Below are 22370 nucleotides of genomic sequence, written 5' to 3' on the forward strand. Positions count from 1 at the left end.
GCAGTATGTCGCTCTGATTTATCTGTTCTTCCTAGCACTGTTGAATGTAGTCCAAATTGTCCAAAATTTAATGTTATTGTTTCAAAACTTCCTTTTTGAGTGGCAATCTTTTCTTCCAGTCATCTAGTTTCTCTGCCCGTCGTTTGGGTGGCGACGAAAGAACGCTTCTTGATAGGTTATACATTTACAAAACTATTGGTATATTCTTTGGAAATTTTTCAAAAATTTCAAAATTACTCTGTTGTGAAGTTTTGAACGCAATCTCAGGGTTTGACCGGGATTTGTATGAGGGCCCAAACTGTGTCCTGGAGCGCAGGAGAATGAAGTTACCAGTTTGGCGCGAGGAACGATTATTTTGACTTGTTCTTAGTTGCGTATTATGGTGCAGCAGTGGATCTGTAGTAATTTTCCTGATTTGAACTAATATTTGCAACTCATGTAGGGCATTAATCGGTAAAATGGACTTTTTGGCAGTGGAATACAACAAATTCGTTGGATATAAGTAGGGCTTGTTGTAAACTATCTTCAGGCATCTGTTTTGTAAAACTAAGATACTGCAATCGAGAATGTGCCAACGCAAAATACATCTCTAGCATACAGCAACATGGCATGAATGAAGAAACTCGTCGTAGTAATCCGCAAAGCGAGCCTAATTTTTTTCAGCAACTTGATATGGGGCTCCCAAGTCATAGTTTCATCTATGGTAAGACCCAGTACTCGGATACTCTTTCCAAAGTATGCGTTTGAACTATCGCCGATTCATGACGAGGAACGTATCGCCTTCTGAAGTGTAGTATCATATACTTCGTCTTGGACAAATTCAAAGAAAGCATGTTTTCATTGGAAAACTCTAAAAGCAGTTCTACATCTTATGTGTCTTAAAATGCTATCACAATCATTTCCACGATATGATACAGACGTATCGTCGGCAAAAAGACGCAGTTTGCCGTGTAATTTCAGCTTACATAAGTCATTGATGTATAACAGGAAAAGCACAGGACCAAGATTACTGCCTTGTGGAACTCCGATTGATATTGGTAATTGCTCACTCTCGGAATCGTTTATTGAAACATATTGGTATCGACCTGACAGATAACTTTCTAGTAATAGCTTCGGGGTACCCCTAATTCCGTATAACTCGAGCTTTTGACTCAACAGCTTATGATCGATGGTATTAAATGCGTTTTTAAGGTCGATAAAGAGTGCCCCAATAATTTTCTTATTGTCCAAGGAATCGTAAAAAATCCTCAACAATATCGCAAGTTTCGACAACCAACAACCTTTTCTGAATCTGTATTGATGATTGTACATGAGGTCGTAGCGCGAAATGTACTCAAGAATTCGAGATACAAGCAGTTTCTCAAGTAATTTATCAATGACCGAAAGAGTCGAAATTGGCCTGTAGTTGTTCAACTCCATCCATTCAGCATTGATTGACGAAAAAGTCTGTTCGAAAAAAACCGTTCGGTTGTGGTTAGTAATCTGTTTTGACAATAATCTTCTGGAGGTGTGGCACATCATATTGAAAGATGAAACTATGAAACAATGGTCACTCAAATCAGTTCTAATCGTGTCATTCATAACTCCTCCAGCTAAGCCATCCGAACATATGACGTGATCGAGTACATTGTTGCTGGCGTGTCTAGTTGTGTGAGTGTTAGTTACTGTTAAATTATAGGATTCTAATAGACGTGTGTATTCGCCTACGATATTGTTGCTCGGCATATTTGTTGGGACATTAGTATCACCAACAACGATACACTTACGGCCATTCTTGACTCCGGAGATCATGCATTCCATTTCCGAAATGAACCTACGAGCGTCGAATCCAGGAGGTCTGTAAACCGCATGCAAATCTACAGGATAGCCACATGCTTTTAACTGGCAATGTATATGGTGAAATCCATCCATCATCCTATTAGAACATACATCGACAATCAGCTGTTCACGAATAAAAACTGCCAATCCGCCGTGAGACTCTCTTCTGCATGAAAAAATACCAACAAAACCTTCGATCTTATACAGCTGTGTACGATCACATCGAAGCGCTCTTGACTCCTATCCAAAATTTCCTTGATTGAATCGAATTTTGACAACTCATTTATTCCCCTGGCATTAAATTGAAGAACTTTAAAGTTTAGGTGAGAAATGGTACTTTTATTTGCTATTTATATTATACGTTTGTTTTCATTGTTTTGTGATCCTTTTGCATAGATTGAAACTCGACCAGTACCGAATTCAGCTTTTCGGAAAGAAACGATTGAGACTGCTCAATGTCCTTCACAGTGTTGCGAACTTCATGCATTTCCGCGCGGGTCTCACGTACTTCCTTGTACAGCTTGTGAATCCTTAATAACTTGTGAGTTGGAGTCTCCGACAGCTTTCATCTGTTGATACAGTTCACTACACTGAAGAGAGCAGAAGTAAGGTTGGCTACGAAGTATCCACACTCCATAACTCTTTTGACATCCTTCTCCTCTTTCAGACAGGTAATACAGATGGTGCAATCCTCCGACATCGTGATTCCTTTTATGCTTGAGCCTTCTTCAGGTACAGCACATTCCAAATATACTGAAATACACCAACGACTGAATGACAATCAAGAGAACGTGCCCGTAGCTTGTTGTGAAATATCTCAAAGTGCACATAAGGGACAGTGACAATAATTTTACAATGACAGATTAAAATTCGCCGCTGAACAGACCCATATCGAAATACTACATTTTACATTGCTGCAACTCTCCAGATAACACCACACCCAATCGAACACGCCATCAGCACAGTTTTCGTATTCGTTGATTGATTTTATATTCGATATTTCCGTTGAAATTAAAGAAATTTGCAGATCGTAGAATGGATAGTAATGTTAGTTTCACAGTGTTGCCAGAACACTTTTCGATTATGACATACATTTGATATTAAATTTGTTTGTACGAGATTAAAATCACCGTAATGAAATAGTTCAAAAAAATACTCTTAGTCATCGTATATCCTTCGTGGGAGTAATAGCTCCTTGAAATATGTAATACAAATAGTATGAAAATCTGAAAGGATCTTTGAGCATTTCCGAAAATTACGCAAAGCTTTTTCAGTTAGAACTAAAACAAAAGGAATCTATTTGAGCACGAAATAAATTCGTTAATTTTTAGTCGACCGCACGGATGACGCTTTGCCGCATTTTACAAATTTACGCCCATTACTAACACTTGCAGTTTTTATAGATGTTAAGGTTATTCCAATTATTAGTTCTTTCAGCTAACTAATAATTGGAAGACGTAATCTTAATATCGACCAAAACTGCAAATGTTAGTAATGTGCGATCGTGATCAGTACATATTCTGTTAAGTATTGGTCGAAATAATTGTGCAGAAGTCACTGGTTTCCTGCTCTAATAACTACATCGCAAAACTACAACTACAACCGAGCAACACGGATTTTACCCGAAGCGATCAGTGTCAACAAATCTGGTGCAGCTTCCCTCCAACTGTTTCCGTTGCATGGATTCGGGATGGCAGACTGATGCTGCGTATATGGACCTGAAGGCGGCATTCGATACAGTGGACCATGTAATTCTTCTCGCTAAACTGGAGAAGCTTGGCGTTTCATCAAGCTCTGTGTTTTGGTTCCGATCTTATTTGATCAACCGCATGGTACGAGTTAAGTTAGGCTCGAGGCAGTAATCTTTGTCCTCTGCTTTCTCGATTTGTATAAACGATGTCTCTTTGTTGCTAACTGCTGCCGGTTATTTTAATCCGTTGACACGAAAATTAACAAATTAACAAAATGTGAAACGAACTGCTCAGAGCTTCATCATATCACTTTCCCTTCGATGGGACTCGAACCCACGACCCTCAGTATTCTAGACTTTGATTGAGCTGAACCTCAGTTGCGTGCTCTTGCCTACGCAATGCGGTCGAGGTTTTTCAAATTACACCACAACCAAAACGCCAGAGACGATGCAGTGTTTTTAAATTAAAACATGATGATGTTATAGTGACTAATTCATCAAAATTTAGGGATTTAACTTAAATTTTATAAATATTTTCAAAAAAATAATTTCAGATAAGCCAGGATAAGACTAATAACTCCTTAAATATCTTGACAGTTTGTTTAGGACCCCTGGACCTGATATTATATTATAGAAGTTTTTAACGCATACATATCTGGTTCCTTTTTACCACCGAAAGGGGGTTCTTAGAGGGAATTATAACCATGATTACGAAGTACAAAACGAACAGTTTATCTCTGGATGAATATCAACCAATATCCACGATGTATTGCTTAGCTTAGCTTAGCTTAGACTGACTACCCAAGTAACATTTTAAGTTTTATAACGCTCTTGAAGAACATAATTTACTCTACAAGAGTGTGATGAAACCAGTATAAAACCAAAATGTTACTAGGGTGACGACCAATATCCACGATGTATTGCGATTACAAACTGTTTACCAAAGTTTCAGCCGAAAGAAAGTGGTTGGAATTGGACAAACAGTGTGTGTCAAGAAAAAGTCATGCGTTGACCATTTAAAGGACTTACGAAGAAGTTTAACAAGATCATGCGAGAACAAGAGGTTTAAGGGATGTTTAGTGATCATTGATTTAAATAACGCCTTTAACAGAGTTGATCACGATTACCTTTGGAAAATAATAAAGAAATTTGGATTTCCCGAGACACTCATAAATTGCTTTAAAAATGCTTCATCTAGAGCTATTGTTAACGGCTTTTTTACAGATACTTTCCAAATATGAAGATATGTAAGACAAGGGTGTCCTGTCCATTGAGCATGGTATTATTCGTGCTGTATTTAGAACTTATAGTTAGGAATATTTCAAATTATTTGCAAGGTTTTTGGGTGTACAATAAATGTTTCACAGTCATTGTTTCGCTGATGAATTTAAAATAATTGTTCGATCTGAACAAGAGTTTGATTGTACATTGTGAAAATTAAAGAGATTTGTGGACAGTTCATTTAGAATGACTTGATTTTAAGGGTAGAACGAAGTCAATTATATTTATTACTATGTCTGAAACTGGATTATGCATATGCACAACATGTGATAGATTTAGTTCGGAATAGGTATTAAAGGGTAACCGCTCCCTTCGGTGGGGTTTGATCCCACGAAACCAGTGCGCTAGACAGGTGCTTTCCCTACAAAGGACCTGCGTCGTCCTCCGCAGCTTAGCGGGTACTGATGAAACCAGCTGAACTCTCGCAATACATTTCCAGAACTAACTCTCTCATATTTATTTTTGTACAATGTCAAACAAGTAGAACGAGTAAATTTATTGTTATATTTAGATTATCTTAAATGAAAATGAGGCTTACACCTAATTGAAGCAGAGACGAAAATGAAATCCCTTTTTATCAAAAGTTTGCTTTATAATGAAGATATTAATGGAGAATTTATTGAAGATATTTTTTTAATGGATTTTAGAATACCGAAAAGACTAACAAAAAATTGTAAAGCATGGATATCAGAAGCCGTGAGTATCAAGACACGATTGCAGTTTAATTCAACAACATTGTTGTATAGTCATTTTGGGACTGAAATAACTGTGTTCCGAAGGTTGAAGAAAATATTGATATTGATTAGTTAACACTGTGGGAAAATATTAATCTCAATTTTCTTTCTTTGAATGATCGTTCCAAAATGTTTTGTTTCGTGAACAATTTGATTGCTGCGCAGGAGAAACTTTCAGCCTACAACGTTTGAAATACCTCACCGGTATGCAGAGAATGTGGATAAATTGGCATTGCGTATTCATGTGAATGATTTGGAAGACATTGTTACTCGAAAAATATGATAGCACACAAAAACAGAAAGCAGCATTGTGGTTGACAGTTTGACTAGTTCCATACAATTTAGCAAGTGAGAAATCCAAGTATTTTTGTTTTTAAAAACAACTTCGAGAGATACGATGGAATAATCGGAACGTTCCAGTTCAAGAATTATCATGTATCCAAGTGTGTACTCTAGTTTTTAAATTTTCTAAACGAAACTCTGAAATTTTCACTGGGTTTGTGAAGAATTCGAATTTTCAACGGTTTAACGTTGATAATTAATAGTTCCAGTGGGATTGAAAAAAATATGGACAGTTTCCAAGTCGATCGATAAGAAAATCTCGGAAATCCAACAAAATATAAAGGAGCTATTAGCGTTTGAAGTCTCGTTTAATTTCGTGACGGTTTCGAATTTGAACATGTTTGTTTACGTCATATCTAGGATAGGATGTGACAACTCAACTGAGACTGCCTTGTTGTTTTTTAGTCGGTTGCTCTGACGAGGTGGTCGCCAGTGCAGCCAAAGTAATTTGGTACAAAATCTCCTAAATATCATGTATCAAAACTTGATGTTTTTCTTTCCATTTCATCCATTATTTATGTAAGAGAAGCGAAAGACTAACAAAGACAAGTTTTCGCTAATATAAATATGGCTTCGAGATTGTAAATGACAGAAAGGTGAAACGTAATGCCTAAAATCAACAGTTTTAAACCTTTATAACCCTTGAGAATAATTAATATGGCGTTTGCAGTTCAATATAAATTTATGTTTTTACCAAAACACTGAAACTCAAACATTTACGTATTTTGCTTAATATTAACTTTGCAAACCCGCAACACGGCCAAACTAACAACATGCTGCCCTACGAAAAACGCGCCGCCACCAATCGAAGTAATCGATTGTCATTTTCAACCAATCAGCAACCGGTACGATTGTGACAGCAAATCGGTACGATTTTTACTGACTACTTGGCACATCCTATCCTAGCGTCATATGAATATGACCTACAATACGCCAATTTAGATTGCCGTGGCAAAGTATGAGAACATTTTCTGTCACACGGACTGAATCACTGATTGATTCACTGTATACATTTGAAAAGTTTCCCAAATCCCACTCATTTCCATTCTTCAAATTATTTCATCAGATTCACTCCGTTCGGCTTTATGTGCTCAACAATCCTTTCAGAAGCTGGTCTCATAATTATGCCAGAAAGTTTCCACTTTTCTCTTATTTCCCTTTCAAATTAGCACACTCTGTGTGATTGAGCTCTGAATGCAGTTCTCGTCGTCGTCAGTCGTCCGCACTCGGTTGGACTCACTGCCATCTTTATCATTTTCGTCACCGGAAGGACAACCGGAAGGAAGCAAAGTCTGCGCGTTGTGCCTTCAGCTTCCCAACCAGTCATCATCGCCACGTTGGAAAAAAGGACCTTAATTTAGTGACCAACCCATACTCCCACCGTGAACGGAAGCTGAATGGAAATCCTTCTCTAATAAGAACAGTGCAGTGGACGTACTGTTTTTAAGTCGACTGAACACCCCCTTCTTGGGGTTCCCTTAGCTCAGTGGTAAGACGGATGACCTTAAAGTGTACCATACTGAGATTGATTAGGTTCGAATACTGTTTCCGGTATTTATCCAGCGGGAAATTCTCCACATTTTGCTGGGAATAATTGGATAATATCATACAAATATTATATAAACATTACTTCGCAGCATCGCAGATGAAATGCCAATGGAGAGTATCGTCTTGTACAGACAAATTACGAAATTAACTAATCTTCAGCTTCGGCAGCTCTCTCAAGATGACATATTTAGCTTTGAACTATGTGTATCATACTTTCAAGCTTGAAAGTGTCAGACGAACAGAATGTTTGCGTTGCTGATCAAACTGCTGGCAAATCTGCAGCGCAACAATTTACCTCTCGACACCTGGTCGCATGCAGGTGCACCGATGAGGGAGGATAACTCTCATTTCCATTTCACACAATTTCGCAATCCAGTGTGCAAATTTTTCACGGTTCTTTACTCACATCGCCAGTCACTTCTTCGCACCACCGTCGGCGCCGTCGTTGTTTTCTGCTGCCCGTTTCGTTGGCGTATTTCAACTTTTCTGCAATTATGACGAACGGTAGGCTAGCAGAACGGGCAGAAATTGACGGAATTTGACAAATCACGAAATGGCAGAGCAGACCTAGTTTAGAGTATGACGGTCTTCTTCATTCGTCTGAAACTCCACGGTTTGTATCGACGCAACTGGGTACCCGATGAAAAATAATGTTGTGCTTTGTTGAAGTAAGTTAAGTAAGGGTTTGCAGAAATCGCTCTCAATAGATAACGATCAACGCTAAAAAAAGGCAAAAACTGTTCCGAATCATAACAAGCTATGATAACAAAGTTATCAAACTTGTATACAAGCGCGAAAATACAGAATAGGCAGCCCCTACAGAGAAGTGATGATTCTCGCTTTGTTCTCGCTCACTTTGTGTTGCATAAGGGACATATCTCTTGTTAGAGCTAATAAAACCCTCGGGAATTGCTTTACTTTTGGAGTTATACGAGAAACTGGCCAAATTAGGAAGATGAAACTGGTACACTCACCCTACTAACATTACACCAGCTATGAATTTTACAAAATAAAAATAAAAATTGAAAATAAATTCAAGAAATTAACGTAAAGATTCAAAACATTTCTTGCTGTATACATAACATCATGCTGAACTTTTCAACCATGGCAGCTTTATGAAGCTCTGCACCATATTATGTCGAAAATATGGGAAGACAAGATTTTTTGTGGTTGAATTATGGAAATTTTTATCATTTTTTTTTTTGCTTTTTAGGCTTGTCTAACCATTGGATATCCACTTTTTTGGAACTAGCGTTGACCGATTTACACACAACAAGTTGCATTCGACAAGTGATTCAGTCTCATTGTTTGCCATTGAAAATTGGATCGGTTAAACATTGCCTTCTGAAGTCGTCGAAAATCATCGTTTATTTCCATATGGAGTTCATTGAGAAGAAAAACGCGAAAAATAAAAATTTCTTTACGATGATCTTGATTTATAAATGCGATATATGCAAATTAATGAAGAAAATTAAGACCTACCTACCTACCAATTAGAAAATCTCTCACTTATCATGTCTGTCTTCTTCTTCTTTTCCATGGCTCTACATTCCAACTGGAACTTGGCCTAGCTTTTCAACTTAGTATTCTATTAGCTTTTCCTCAGTTATTAATTGGAAGCTTTTCTATGCCCGCCATTGCATGAGTGTATGTATCTTGTGTGGCAAGTACAATGGATACACTATGGTCAGGGTGTCGAGAATGTTTCCAACCCGAAAACATCCTAGACCGGACCGAGAATCGAACTCGCCATCTCCGGATCGGCAATCCTACGACTTTGCTCGCAAGGCTACTGGAGATCCAGATATCATGTCTGTATACACTCTCGATAGGTAGCATACCGTGAGAGACGTTTTTCGGTAGCTGTTACGAATGTTAATGAACACCTGCAGCCATCGGAGTCCTGATGAGAAATAAATGGACATACAATTTTTTTTATTATTTTATCGAAGAAAACAACAGGAAAATAAATAACAATTTGTTCAGTATTTTTTATTACCGAGGTCCGTACTGGTTTTGCTGATCTCTCAGTATTGTGTTTACCGAGTGCTCAGTAATAACTGACATTTCACCACCGGGAACTCAGAACCGAGTTCTCGGTAATTAGTTGAACTATTTTACTGAGCTGGTTACCGAGAGCTCAGCTGTTGAGAAATCGGTAATCTGATAACCGAGCCCGGCAAATAAAATTAAGTGTGTACCATCCACACAGCTCCATACCGCCCCATCTATAATCGTCAGCTAAGGATAGAGAATATGAGTCCCAGTATTGGTGAAAATCGGTTAAGGAGTTCCGAGTTTTATTCAGAATATGGACTGTTCATTAAAGTAAGTGGACACCATTTTATGAATGGTTTAAGGTTAAAACTTAACGAAAAATTGGTAATTTTCGCTCTATGTGTAAAGACATTGTTTACTTTTGCAGCACACCTTAACAATTTGGAAAAACATTAGAAATTCCGAACGGTAAATCGGATCAGTTTATCGACTCGCAGATCAAATTTGCACAAATGGCACAGGGCATTTCGATGGTCGACGAGATATACGTTAAATTGTACACCAGCACACTTACAGGGCCACATTTTTTTTCAACGCTGAACAGAGGACAGATGTACCTGATGACGTGCAACATATCCAAACCGAAAAAATGGGGGAAAAGGTTTTGGTATGGCAAGCAATTTGCTCCTTTGACTTAAAGAGTTCTCCGTATTTCACAAACAACGGTGAAAAGAAAAGAAAATAATGTATCAAAAAACGACTTCTAACCATCTACCGAAAGCATACGAATCTTCTATTGTTTTGGCCGGATCTGGCATCGGCTCACTACGCTTCTGCTACGTTGGAGATGCTGAAGAAGGAAAAAGTCGATTTTGTCGAAAAATGCCAAAATCCACGAAAAATACTGGGCAATAATTACGCGGCATCATAAGGTAGATGGAAGAGAAGCAAGCTCTGTTGACTGCTTCAAGAAAATTTTGTCTGCGGCACAATGAAAAGTTACGGAAGAAGTTGTGCAGAATCTAATGCGAGGTGTCAAGAGAAAAGTCCGAGCATTCTTCAGAAAAGAGAAGTAAATATTTAAAGTCACGTGAATTCGTTCATATGTATGTTGATTGTAATTTATATAAAGCAACCTTATGAATTCGTTCCAAAATAAATATGTTCCTTTGAAAAACAGGTGTCCACTTTCTTTAATTAACAGTCCTTACTGAATTGTTCGTTTTCTAAGCAATAACCTCCCGCATTCCAAATGACCCTCCTAACCCTTCTTATAATAGTTTCCTGGATAGATAAAACGTGTTCCAAATTTGGTTTAAATTGATCAGGGCTTGGATGAATGTAGCAATGAAGATGAGGACCGATTCTTCGGCACCAGATATACTCCCGAGGAAGGTACCCAGTCAACACAAGATCGTATATGACGTCACATAAGATGCTAAAGTGGAGGCCATATAGGTACTTCTCCATACAATATGTACGTATATCGCCTCCACTTTAGCATCTTATGTTGCATCATATACGATTTTGTGTTGACTGGGTAGCTTCATGAGATTCAAGGTTCAAGGTGCTTAGTGAAGAATGCTTCTTCGCTCCATGTAACGCTGTTGTACGAAACAGTTGGAGAGTTAGTTACTTACTTACTTATGGGTCCTGTACACCTCCGGTGGTACAAAGGGCCGACTTGAAAGATCTCCATCCTGAGCGTTGCCCGGCTATCGCTTTAACCTGTTGCCAGGTAAGATTTCGGTCGACTTCTTTTATTTCTTTATTGAGGCTTCGCCGCCATGAGCCTCTGGGTCTGCCTCTGCTGCGATGTCCCGCTGGGTTCCAGTCTAATGCTTGTTTGCAGATTTCGTTTCCGCCCCTACGTAGAGTGTGGCCGACCCAGCCCCACTTCAGATCCCGAATTTCTGTTGCTATCGGCCTCTGGTGACAACGACGATGGAGCTCGTTGTTTGAGATCCAGTTGTGAGGCCACGAGGCCCGAATTATATACCGCAGGTATCTGGTAATGAACACCTGCAGCCGTTGAGTGTTCTCCACTGATACACACCATGTTTCGCTAGCGTATAACAGCACAGATTTCACGTTAGAGTTGAGTATTTTGGTGCGTTCACTTTTCTGCCTGTTTTTCCAGATATTTCTTAAACTCGCAGAGGCAGCCCTTGCTTTCTTGATCCGTGCGCCTATGTCGATCTTGGTACCGCCGTCTGACGCCATTTGGCTGCCAAGATATTGGAAGCTTTCAACATTCTCCACTGGTTGCCCGGCTACTGTGAAACTGAAAGGAGTCACCGTGTTTACATCCAACAATTTGGTTTTGTTGACGTTGATGACTAAACCTGCCGAAGAGGAGCGCTCGGCAAGGTCGTTGAGCTTACTCTGTATATCGGAGGAGTGCAACGTCATCAGCCAATTCGAAGTCGTTTAGGTGCTCCATGGTTATAGGCTGCCATAACAGCCCGAGGTTTGGTTCACGGTCAATCGCATCTACCAGAATCTCGTCGATTACGACGAGGAACAGTAACTGTGATAGAATACACCCTTGCCTCACACCAGCTACTACCCGGATATGGTCGGACAAGACCCCATTTTGTAGCACTCTACACGAAAAGGCCTCGTACTGAGCTTCGATGAGGCCGATGATTTTCTCAGGAACCCCCTTGCGTCTCAGGGCGCCCCACATATTCTCGTGATTGAGACGGTCGAAAGCTTTTTCGTAGTCAATGAATACCAAGTAAAGGGACTCTTGGAATTCGTTGACCTGCTCCAGAATGACTGATGAAAGATGATATGCAAATTTTGCCGAAAAAACTACGGAAACCCATGCCAATGGAAACCCGTCATGTCCATACCAGTTCGTAAAGGCCATAAGTACGATATTCCACTCAGTTCTGCCCAAACCAGATGTTCTAGGCTCTCCCAACTGTTCTGGAGTTTGGAACAATGCGTCTACCAAGTCTGCGCCTGATAGATATCTGAAATCAACCAGTCTTCTTCTTCTTCTTCTTATTGGCATTACATCCCCACACTGGGACAGAGCCGCCTCGCAGCTTAGTGTTCATTAAGCACTTCCACAGTTATTAACTGCGAGGTTTCTAAGCCAAGTTACCATTTTTGCATTCGTATATCATGAGGCTAACACGATGATTCTTTTATGCCCAGGGAAGTCGAGACAATTTCCAATCCGAAAATTGCCTAGACCGGCACCTGGAATCGAACCCAGCCACCCTCAGCATAGTCTTGCTTTGTAGCCGCGCGTCTTACCGCACGGCCAAGGAGGGCAAATCAACCAGTCATGACCATATAAATCTTTGGAGCCCACGCATATGTTCTGGTATTTGGATTTCCATACAAGTCCGTAAATCCCACGCATATGGTTTGTAACTCAGAGATACCCAAACCAGAAGTTTTCCAATCTGTTCTGGAGTTTGGATCAATGCGTCTATCAGGTCAACTGCACTCTTTAGCTATCTGAAATCGACCAATCGTGATCAGAAGCTTCTTCAAACTGCTCTAAAGTTTGAATCAATTGGTTTACCAGGTGAACTGCGTTCAATACAACTTAAACATCAGCCTGTCATGTAAGAGTCCAAGTGTTATACCCAAACCAGGTGTTAAAGATTCTCCGAAATGTTCTGAAACTGTGATCAATTAGACTACAAGGTCGCTTCGCTCGATACAAATCTGACAGAGAACATTCATGTTTTTAGACCTCTTCATGTTTTCAAAAAGTATCAAAAATTCAACCGGTCAGCCAAGAATCATAATGTTTATGCCAAAATAAGCCTCATGTCAAATTTTTAGCTGATTCGGATAAAATTTCGAGGTGGCTCAAGTCGGTTTAGTGTTTTTGGGCTACACCCAGGTTTTTTTTACACGGTTTGGTTTTGGTCGTTTAAGACCTTCAGGGTCAATGAAGCAATGAGTTAACCCCACCAAAAAATTCACAAAAGATCAAAGAAAATTCAGGGGGTATTTGAAAAGCTGCAAAAGTTCAGGTTAACCGAGAAATTAATGAATTCCAACCGCGTAAAAAAAAACCTGGGTTTCCAATTTTGGAAAAATCTAACAAGAGATATAAACGCCGAAAACTATCGCAAAAACCTTTTTACGGAAGCTCTTGTTGTGCTCTACAAGTCTTGTGAACTTTGCGATTTGTTACGTTTACGTTTTGACCATGTTAAAGTGATTTTTGAGCTTTTAGGTGCATAAAAACATTGTTTCCCCTAAAAGTCGTTGTTCTACAAAGTTCTTGAATCTATGACAAATCAAATCTAATTTATTATATTATTATTCCTCATTTATCCCTGGACATTTGAGTAATATGATTGCCAATATGCGACTTACCGTTAAATTCTAAAAAACCCAGAAAATTTGCTTACGTAATTAGTGTACGCCCCTTGAGAAAAGTTTGCTCATTTATGTTTTAAGAACCCATCCCGGGACAAGAATCCCGGAATAAATCAAACTTCGGGATTTCCTGAATCCCGGGAATCGTTTCTTACAATCCCGCAATGGAAACTGTTTACAAAACAGCAATGGACAGGTCACTGTTTGTTAAATTTGTTACACTGGATGCAATGCAGGATGTATGAAGAAAAATGGGGAACCAAGAAAGTTTCATTATTCTAGTGGAAAGACAGTTGAAGTAAATATGGTGATTGCAGGCAGTAATTTCTACTACACCGGACGCGCACTCTGAATTCTACCGGCTGAAATTTATGCCTTCGTATTTACGACGCGCGCCCGTGCCCGCCGTTCTGCATGTGAACGGGCAGCCCCTAGCGAAAACGCAAGTACGTTTTGAAAGGAAGAATCACGATCATTATAGCAACGATCGTGATTCGATTCCATTTGCCCGTAAGTTGATGTTGATGTCTACAACTGCACACATTGTCCCAACGATAAGCCGATAGGACAGATTGGGCAGACAACCAGAAACCAATAAACTTATGTGGTTTTCACACAGACTCTCTAAGAAATAAAGAATTTAACTTTACTGGTGTGTGACAGTCGTTGTTGTTATTATTCATACACAATCGATTTTCGGAGTGCCGTCAAAAATCGAATTGAAAAATATTCGTGGGAAATAGATCCCTCTCCAAGATCTTGCTTTGATAAAAGTAGAAACGTGTCCTCTAATCTTTTAAATAATTTTCCTACAAAATACTCAAATTTTCCGACCTGCTGTGGGTATTCATGATCGATTTTTGATATGGACTTTGACAGCGCATGCAATCTTAGAATTTGGTGAAACTTTATCCCCTTTTTATGATATCTACGCAATACATATTTTCTCGAGCCAACGCTTCATCAAATCTGTCAAATCTACAAAGAATAGGGGCCTGAGAATCGCCAATTTTTTGTATGGTTGACTAATGAGGGATTCAATGTCCCCATCATGTCTCACTTCTTACTACTCATTTCTCACTTCTCACTCTTCATTTCTCACTTCTCACTGTGAAAAATGAGTAGTGCGAACTGGGGAGTGAGACGTCTCACTACTCATTTCGCGCGTCTCCCTTTTTACAGAGAAGATTCTAATTTCTCACTTTTCAAATGACCTATTCGGCCAAATGACCCTTCCGGCGTAATGACCCTTTCGGTCAAACGACCCTTTTGTTAAAATGAGCATTTCGGTCAAACGACCCTTTCGGTCAAACGACCCTTTCAACCAAATGACTCTTTCGACAAACGACCCTTTCGGCCAAACGACCCTTTTGGTCAAATGGCCCTTTCGGCCAAATGATCCTTTCGGCTAAATGACCCTTTCGGCCAAACGACCCTTTCGGCCATATGACTTTCAGCCTAATGGTCTGTTCGGCCAAATGGTATATTTGGCCAAACAACTTTCGGCCTAGTGGCCAAATGGCTTTCGGCCAAATGACCCTTCCCCTTTTTATCAATACAGCATTTGGTGATTGTTAGAATAAGTTGTTCAAAATTTGTTTGACCTCAGGTGTCTAAAAAAATCTTTAGGAGGGTCAAAACACATAAACCGTCCTGCAAAATAAATACGGTTGTCAATCTAGAAAATATCTTACCACATAATGATTATTTAACTTGAGGATCTGTACTAAACAATACGGTAGAACAAGACTACTTTGGTGCTGGGTAAAATAGGGGGTAATCAAGTCTCCCCGCCTTCCCTACTTTCACCACCGTTGCCAGCGTCCCAACGTCGATGATATCGGATAAGTGACGTCCATCAATCAGAACGTGGTTGATTTGTGATTCTATATGACTATGGTGATCTCAATAGTAACGCTACTGTATCAACCTGACCAAAAAAAAATACAGCATAATAGTCAAACGCAACGGTAATTATTGGGTTTGATTGCGTTACGTGATTAAAATTATTCGAACGTTTCGAATCATCCTTGGACTTTATTTACGCTTCAATAATATTTTCCATTCGGGTAGCAAACCACATTCGTTAGTTGCATAAATGAATGAAAGAATGGAAAAGCAAGTGAACGAGCACACACCAAAAGTGAAGCGTTGATGAATAGAAAGCTCAAAATGCATTTCTACGAGCACGAGCTGACTACTTTGAGGCAGAAGCATTTTCCCAAGAACGCCGCATCGACTGCAAACACACACACAGAGAGAGAAAAAAAATCCACGGAAGCTGCTAACGGAAAAATGCTTTTCCTGTTTTGGAACCGTTTTCCCACGACTTGGATCCCCCGTAACATCCTCTCATAGGGATATGCGCGTCACGAGAATGCTGGACTTGACGAGGCCTGAGGAAGTGCTTTTCTTCCGTCTTCATTTGAATTCGGTCCGTCGTCGTCGTCGCCGGCGCTGGCTTGCAGTTGGCACTTTTTTCCACGACGCTTCCCCCTCCAGGTTTGAAATAGAAAGAAGAAACCCTTTTTTCGCTTCACTTTTTTGCTTGCATCACACAGTGCGGTCGAAACGAGGTGGCAAGAATGCTGTAGGGAAAATCATAAAGAAATTAATTATGCAATTTTTTATACGAATTAATAAAAGTGGAATTGTCATGGATTTGTGCGAATCTGGGATTAAATTTCCTTTCGTTTGAGCTACGATCTTTTCTAAGGTTCCCTTGGAGCTGCAGTTCAAGATGATGACGGTGGAAATTTGCTGAATACGGACTAGCTCTGGAGGAAAGTGGGATATTTTTTAATCGGATTTCATCTGAGCCAACTGGAGAGTGAAAATGACAATTAGCTATTAGCTATTATTATTCAAGAAAAGTTTGGTGGCAACATGTAGTATTATGTGAGATCTACAATTCCTCTTCTTCTAAATTGCTCAATTTCGACAGTATGCTGATAAAATAAAAATAGAATAAAAGAGAATGTGTAATATTTAATCATATATCATACTTCAGATATGTTCCTTATAAATATAAGTTTTTTCTCACGTGGCAATGAGAGATGCAGCGTGAAGCTGAATGAATCTTAATTAGTGATTGACCAAATTGTTGAAGCGATCTGCGACAAATGCTTGAGTGAGATGAGAGTAACACTAGTTATTACGGCAGGAAAGGGAGTAGAGGGTTTTAAGAATATGTTCAAAAAAATATTTCATAGAAAATGATTTGTTTAATAATTTATTACACCCTTCTGATAATATTGTTTTTCACTAGTAAAAACATTATTTTATTCAAGCTGAACCAAAATATTTAAATAGAAACAATTATAATCGCAATGGGAAGCCAGGCTCCACCGAATCGAAATCAATATCGGTTCCACTAGATAAACAAAAGCTCTGAAAAAAGAAACAATTCTAACCAGAGCAATTGATCCGTTAAGCCAAGATCCCGAATAATTTGTTTTGACACGATTTTCACATTTCGGGCGGCACAAGTTGAGAGCGTAAATTCTGCAACTTCTTTATGTGCGAGTAGGTGGCTTCCGGTGGTGGAGGGCTCCGATGAAAAGACACAAACGACGAGGCAAACGAATAAATCATTGATTTTATTGCTGATTTACATTTAAAATGTGACCCTTTTATCGGCGAAGCGGCCACAAAGTTTTATTTCCAGACTCGAGGGTGGAATTAGGAAGATGCTTGGGATTCGGTTTGCTCTTAATTCGATTTTTGAATAATGAGGGTTATTGCCTTTTGTTTAGGTAAAAGCCGCAAGCAAAGAGACTGGATTATGGTTTTGGAAAATAGTTTTGGGTTTTCCGACCTTTTCTTATAAAATATAAACGGTTACGATGTGGCTCACAATGCGCGCACACTTGATATTCTAAAAAAAAACAACTTATCTCTAACTAATGCCTCTTCAATTCCCCTAGTTCCTTTTTCAACTATCTCAGCTAATCAAATAAGTGTGCATAGTCATATAGGTATTCAAAGCCTTATTTATAACAAGGTAAGGATTCTGAAATGAAATTTAAATCATATCAAACGTGCTTTATGCACGTCAAGAATCTAAATTTCTTTTTATTTGTTACTTTGTAATCAGTAAGCTTTGTGTTAGTACGTTCATTAAATAGTTAATAAGTTATTCATAAAAGCTGCATTGCCACTAGTTTTGATTAAAATAGCACCTAGCGAGAACTTGAATCATAAATATATAATATGGAGCTATGAATAAACCGCATGTGACTATAACTCTTCTCAGTTCTTATTGGCAGGTAGAAGCCGTTATAATTTTCATGACTACAAAATAATTACAATAATTGCAGTTATTTTCTGGTCATTAGAATTATTTCAATCTGTTGAGTAGGAGTAGGCAAGGAGTTTTGCAATGGAAACAACAACGATGCCATTCAGGGTTGGTCGCCGGACCTTAAACGTAATTCACTTTTAACCTACTTCAAATTTTCTCGCCCACTTGCGACATCTGGATATATCCAATATGTTTTTCATTAAACTCCTTTCTAGTTCAAGAGCATTTCGTTCAGTGATAATAGCCTGTCAAACAATTATGGACCTCTTGCACAATGTTGTACAGCAACCGTGCCCAAGTTAAAGAAAGTTGATATGTCGTCGTCATTGGCTCCGACATTCGACTTCGAGCCACGCAGAGCATTATTGCACGTGTCGGCTTCATTAGTTCTATCGAATGAACAAAGCTCGTTTGATTCAACTTTATCGCGTGTTTTGTTTAAGTCAATAAACATGTGGCGTGACTGCGCGGCGTTTATGTGTGATCAGTAAAATGTAGAGACAGTAAAATGTATTTAAATTATGCAAAAAACTTATATCAAAAACAATGATTTTGATTGGGTAGAATTACGATCAGCTTGGTAGATTGATATCCTGGTCGGCGAAATGCACCTTATTGTCATCGCGACGTAGTCAGATTTTATTTTTTTGTCAGAGAACCGATTCAAATTCATCTTCACATTTATTCTCTGAACGCCGCATACAGGGCAGCCCTACTGTCATGAAGCAACTACGGTCTGAATGTTCAGTCTTATGGTCTTCTTCCACCGCAGAGCTGAAATTCGCCTTGCCCAGGAGCAGCGACAAATCCGCCGGACCGGAAGGGATAGGACCCTATACTAAAGAACCCTAGTAACATTTTGGTTTTATGCTGGTTTTATAAGACGCTTGAAGAGTAAATCATGGTCTTCAAGAGCGTTATAAAACTTAAAATGTTACCTGGGAAATTTCTGCTATCAGCAAGGCTACGGCTCCTGAACATAAAAATTGCTAATTCCCAAGAAAAATATTCCCTCGCGGCACGCTTTCAAAGTCCGTCAAATTGTTTTAGGGAAAGTGCCGTTATACCGAAACTCAACTATTTGGCCGAATGCCACTAGGTCGCAAGCTGTTTGGCCGAATATGCCATTTGGACGCGTGGAGCACGATTTTGGAATATCTGCTCTGCATTTGGCTGCCGGACGATACACTAAAGATATGGGAAAACCATGAAGCTGGTACCAACGATCCGTCCTATAACGCCCTCATCGAGTTCCTGAATCGCCGAATTCGTGTCCTAGAATCAGTATCTGTGAATCATGCCACGTCCATGCAGCTCGTTACGTCTTACCATGTTTCGGAGCACAACAAGTGAATCGTCGTCACACGCTCCAGAAAATAGTTATTCAACGAAATGCTACGCTTGCAATCAGAATCATCCTTTACTTAAGTGAACCGCATTCGAGAATGCGTGCAGTCAACCGGCTGGCATTGGTCAGCTCTAATCGATTATGCAGGAACTGTTTCCTATCGGGTCACTATTCAAAAACCGGTTGTCCAAATTCAAGTGTAGGTTTTGCAGAAGACGTCATGATGGAATCGGAGATCTTTTCCACTTTGAATAAGCTCCACGCAACGCAACTTGTGAACCATCGAATATGGGTCTTCATCTAAGCATAATGGATCCACTGATCCACTTTTCTACGCTACTACCTTCATGTAGCTTACAAAACTCTCCAGAAGTGCACCACCCTGGGCAGCCATATATTTGTGTTGACGGCATTCGTGATTGTTGTCGATCGTTACGGTAAGAATTGATATTGGTATTCAATCGCCAAACGCCAGAGAATCCATTCATGCGACGCATGGCACGTTTCAGACAGCAAAACTTTTCCGATAAATCTGAATTTCTTATCCTACCCAGCAGTGTTGTGCTTAATCATTATCAGACGATCATGATTGCAATTTTCATGTGAAAACTTCTCACGTGAAAACAGTAGGCGAGTTGTCACCGGCGACAACTTCTCAAATGTTGTACTCAAACGATAATAAACACAGAATTTTCATTCAATCATTAATCTTTACTAATAACAGCTAATTGTTAACAGTCCCGTTATATCTTCTATTTGGCGTTATAGCTTCATGCTAGTGAGGAAAAAGAGTTCAAAATGTAACGGTAAATGCTTCAAATCAAGATACGATTTTCAAACGATTCTTAATCGCTGGCGAGTTTTAATCACTTGATAATTTAAAAGTAAAATCGCGGGTGAGTATGATCATTCTCGATTTTTCGAAAATTTGATTTTTCCCAACCCTGCTACCCAGCATAACTCCAGAAATACCAGTTAGTGACATTTAAATTTAACACTGTGAGATTCCTTCGGACCTGTTCCTGGGTGAACCTCAGTTCTGCAAGCGTGCGCTGATCGACATGATACAAGGCATTGCATAGAGTGGGGCGCAGTTGTATGGTAAAACACAAACTTCTTCCAAAATGTCAAGGTTTTTCTGGATCGTTTTGGGACCCCAGCCCCAGGCACGGCAAATGCTGGGTAAAGCGTACCATTGCATTGGTACTTCGCGTAACTGAAGGAATAAAATAGATCCCATTTTGCGATCCTTAGCCTTAGGCCGGGATACGAGCAACTTCGATCGGGTAACCAACCCCGGTGGGAACTATGGTCGTATGCTAACAGGAAGGAGGGATTTACTCCTCTCCGGAGGTGCGAATCTGATCGAGCGTCTGTTCTCCATGTTAGGGGCGGCTGATCATCGTCCGAGTGCCAGCGAGGGACTCTAAACTAAACTGTGCACACCATGTTGCATCGTGTCAGCATCAAGAAGGCAGCCCCTTCAACGTGATGCAGATAGCGCAACCCTGGTAAGGTAGCCTACCGAAGATTCGGTAAGAGCAAACGGATTGATTCAACGGCAACAGACCAGGCAACGAATAAAGGTCAACGATTGGAAAGTCGGATCTTGGAACGTGAGAACTTTGAAGGAACCCGCACCTGTTGGGCTCCTGGCTCGTGAGCTGCAGAAGGTCGACGTGAGTGTGGCAGCAATCCAGGAAATACGGTGGCCCAGAACTGGAGAACGTGAATTCCGGGCGGTGGATCCCATAGCGAACACTTCATTCAAGTACCACATCTACTATAGCGGCGGTGACAGAGAAGAACGAGGAGTTGGCTTCATGATGCGCAAATGCGCAGATCGGAAGAGAAAGTTTCTTTCGCCCTGTCATTGGTACGGAAAGCCTTCATTCCGCTACCAACGATAATGGTCTGCGACTTGTAACCTTTGCTGATGCTAGAGGGATGGCAATAAACAGTACCTACTTCGCACGTAAGAATACCTGAAAGCCCACTTGGCAACATCCGAGTGGAGACACTTGCTCACAGATAAACCACGTGCTAGTCGACGGACGACATTTCTCGGATGTTATAGATGTAAGGACCTTCAGAGGTCCGAACATCGACTTGGATCACTATCTTGGAGTTACAAAAATTCGGTCGCGACTTTTCAGCGTCACGAATTCACAAAACAACAGAACGATGCGTTTCAATATCCAACGCTTGTCAGTTGAAGGAGTTGCTGAACAGTACCACCAGAAGCTAGACGAGCGGATAGGAGATGCCACTACAACAGCGCAGGAAGTGTTAGGCACTGCACAGCGACGCTAACAAAATGGTTGGTTTGATGAGGAGTGCCAGCCAGTGACGGACGAGAAAAATGTTGCTAGGAGTCGAATACTAGTGGCTCGTACCCGTTCCAACAGAGAGCGGTACAGTGTAGAAAGGGCAGAAGAGAAACGAATCCACCGCAGAAGAAAAAGGCAACACGAAGAGAGTGTGATAGCTGATGCGCAGGAGAACATGGATAGAAACAATATGCGGAGGTTTTACGCAACTGTCAATGGCGCGTGGTATTAGACTACGCCAGTGCTTGCCATATGCAATGACCGAGAGGGGAATTTGCTGACAGACAAGACTATGGTGGTAGCCAGGTGGAAGGAGCACTTCGAAGATTTGTTGGACTGTGAAAATGAAGGTGTATTAAGAAGCAGAATGGACATAGTCGGCGACGGTCAAGCTGTGTAACCACCAACGATGGACGAGGTTAAGAAGGCTCTAAACGAGCTGAAAAACAGTAAAGCTTCTGGGAAGGACGAGATCCCGGTCGAGCTTCTCAAACACGGAAGTGAGCAGCTGGATCAATCAATCCACCACATTATCCAGAAAATATGGAAGGATGAAGAACTGCCTGCCGGCTGGTTGGATGGCCTCATATGCCCAATCTATAAGAAAGGGCACAGAAGGGAT

This window comes from Armigeres subalbatus, chromosome 3 (assembly GCF_024139115.2).
Source record: "Armigeres subalbatus isolate Guangzhou_Male chromosome 3, GZ_Asu_2, whole genome shotgun sequence".
Lineage (NCBI taxonomy): Eukaryota > Metazoa > Arthropoda > Insecta > Diptera > Culicidae > Armigeres > Armigeres subalbatus.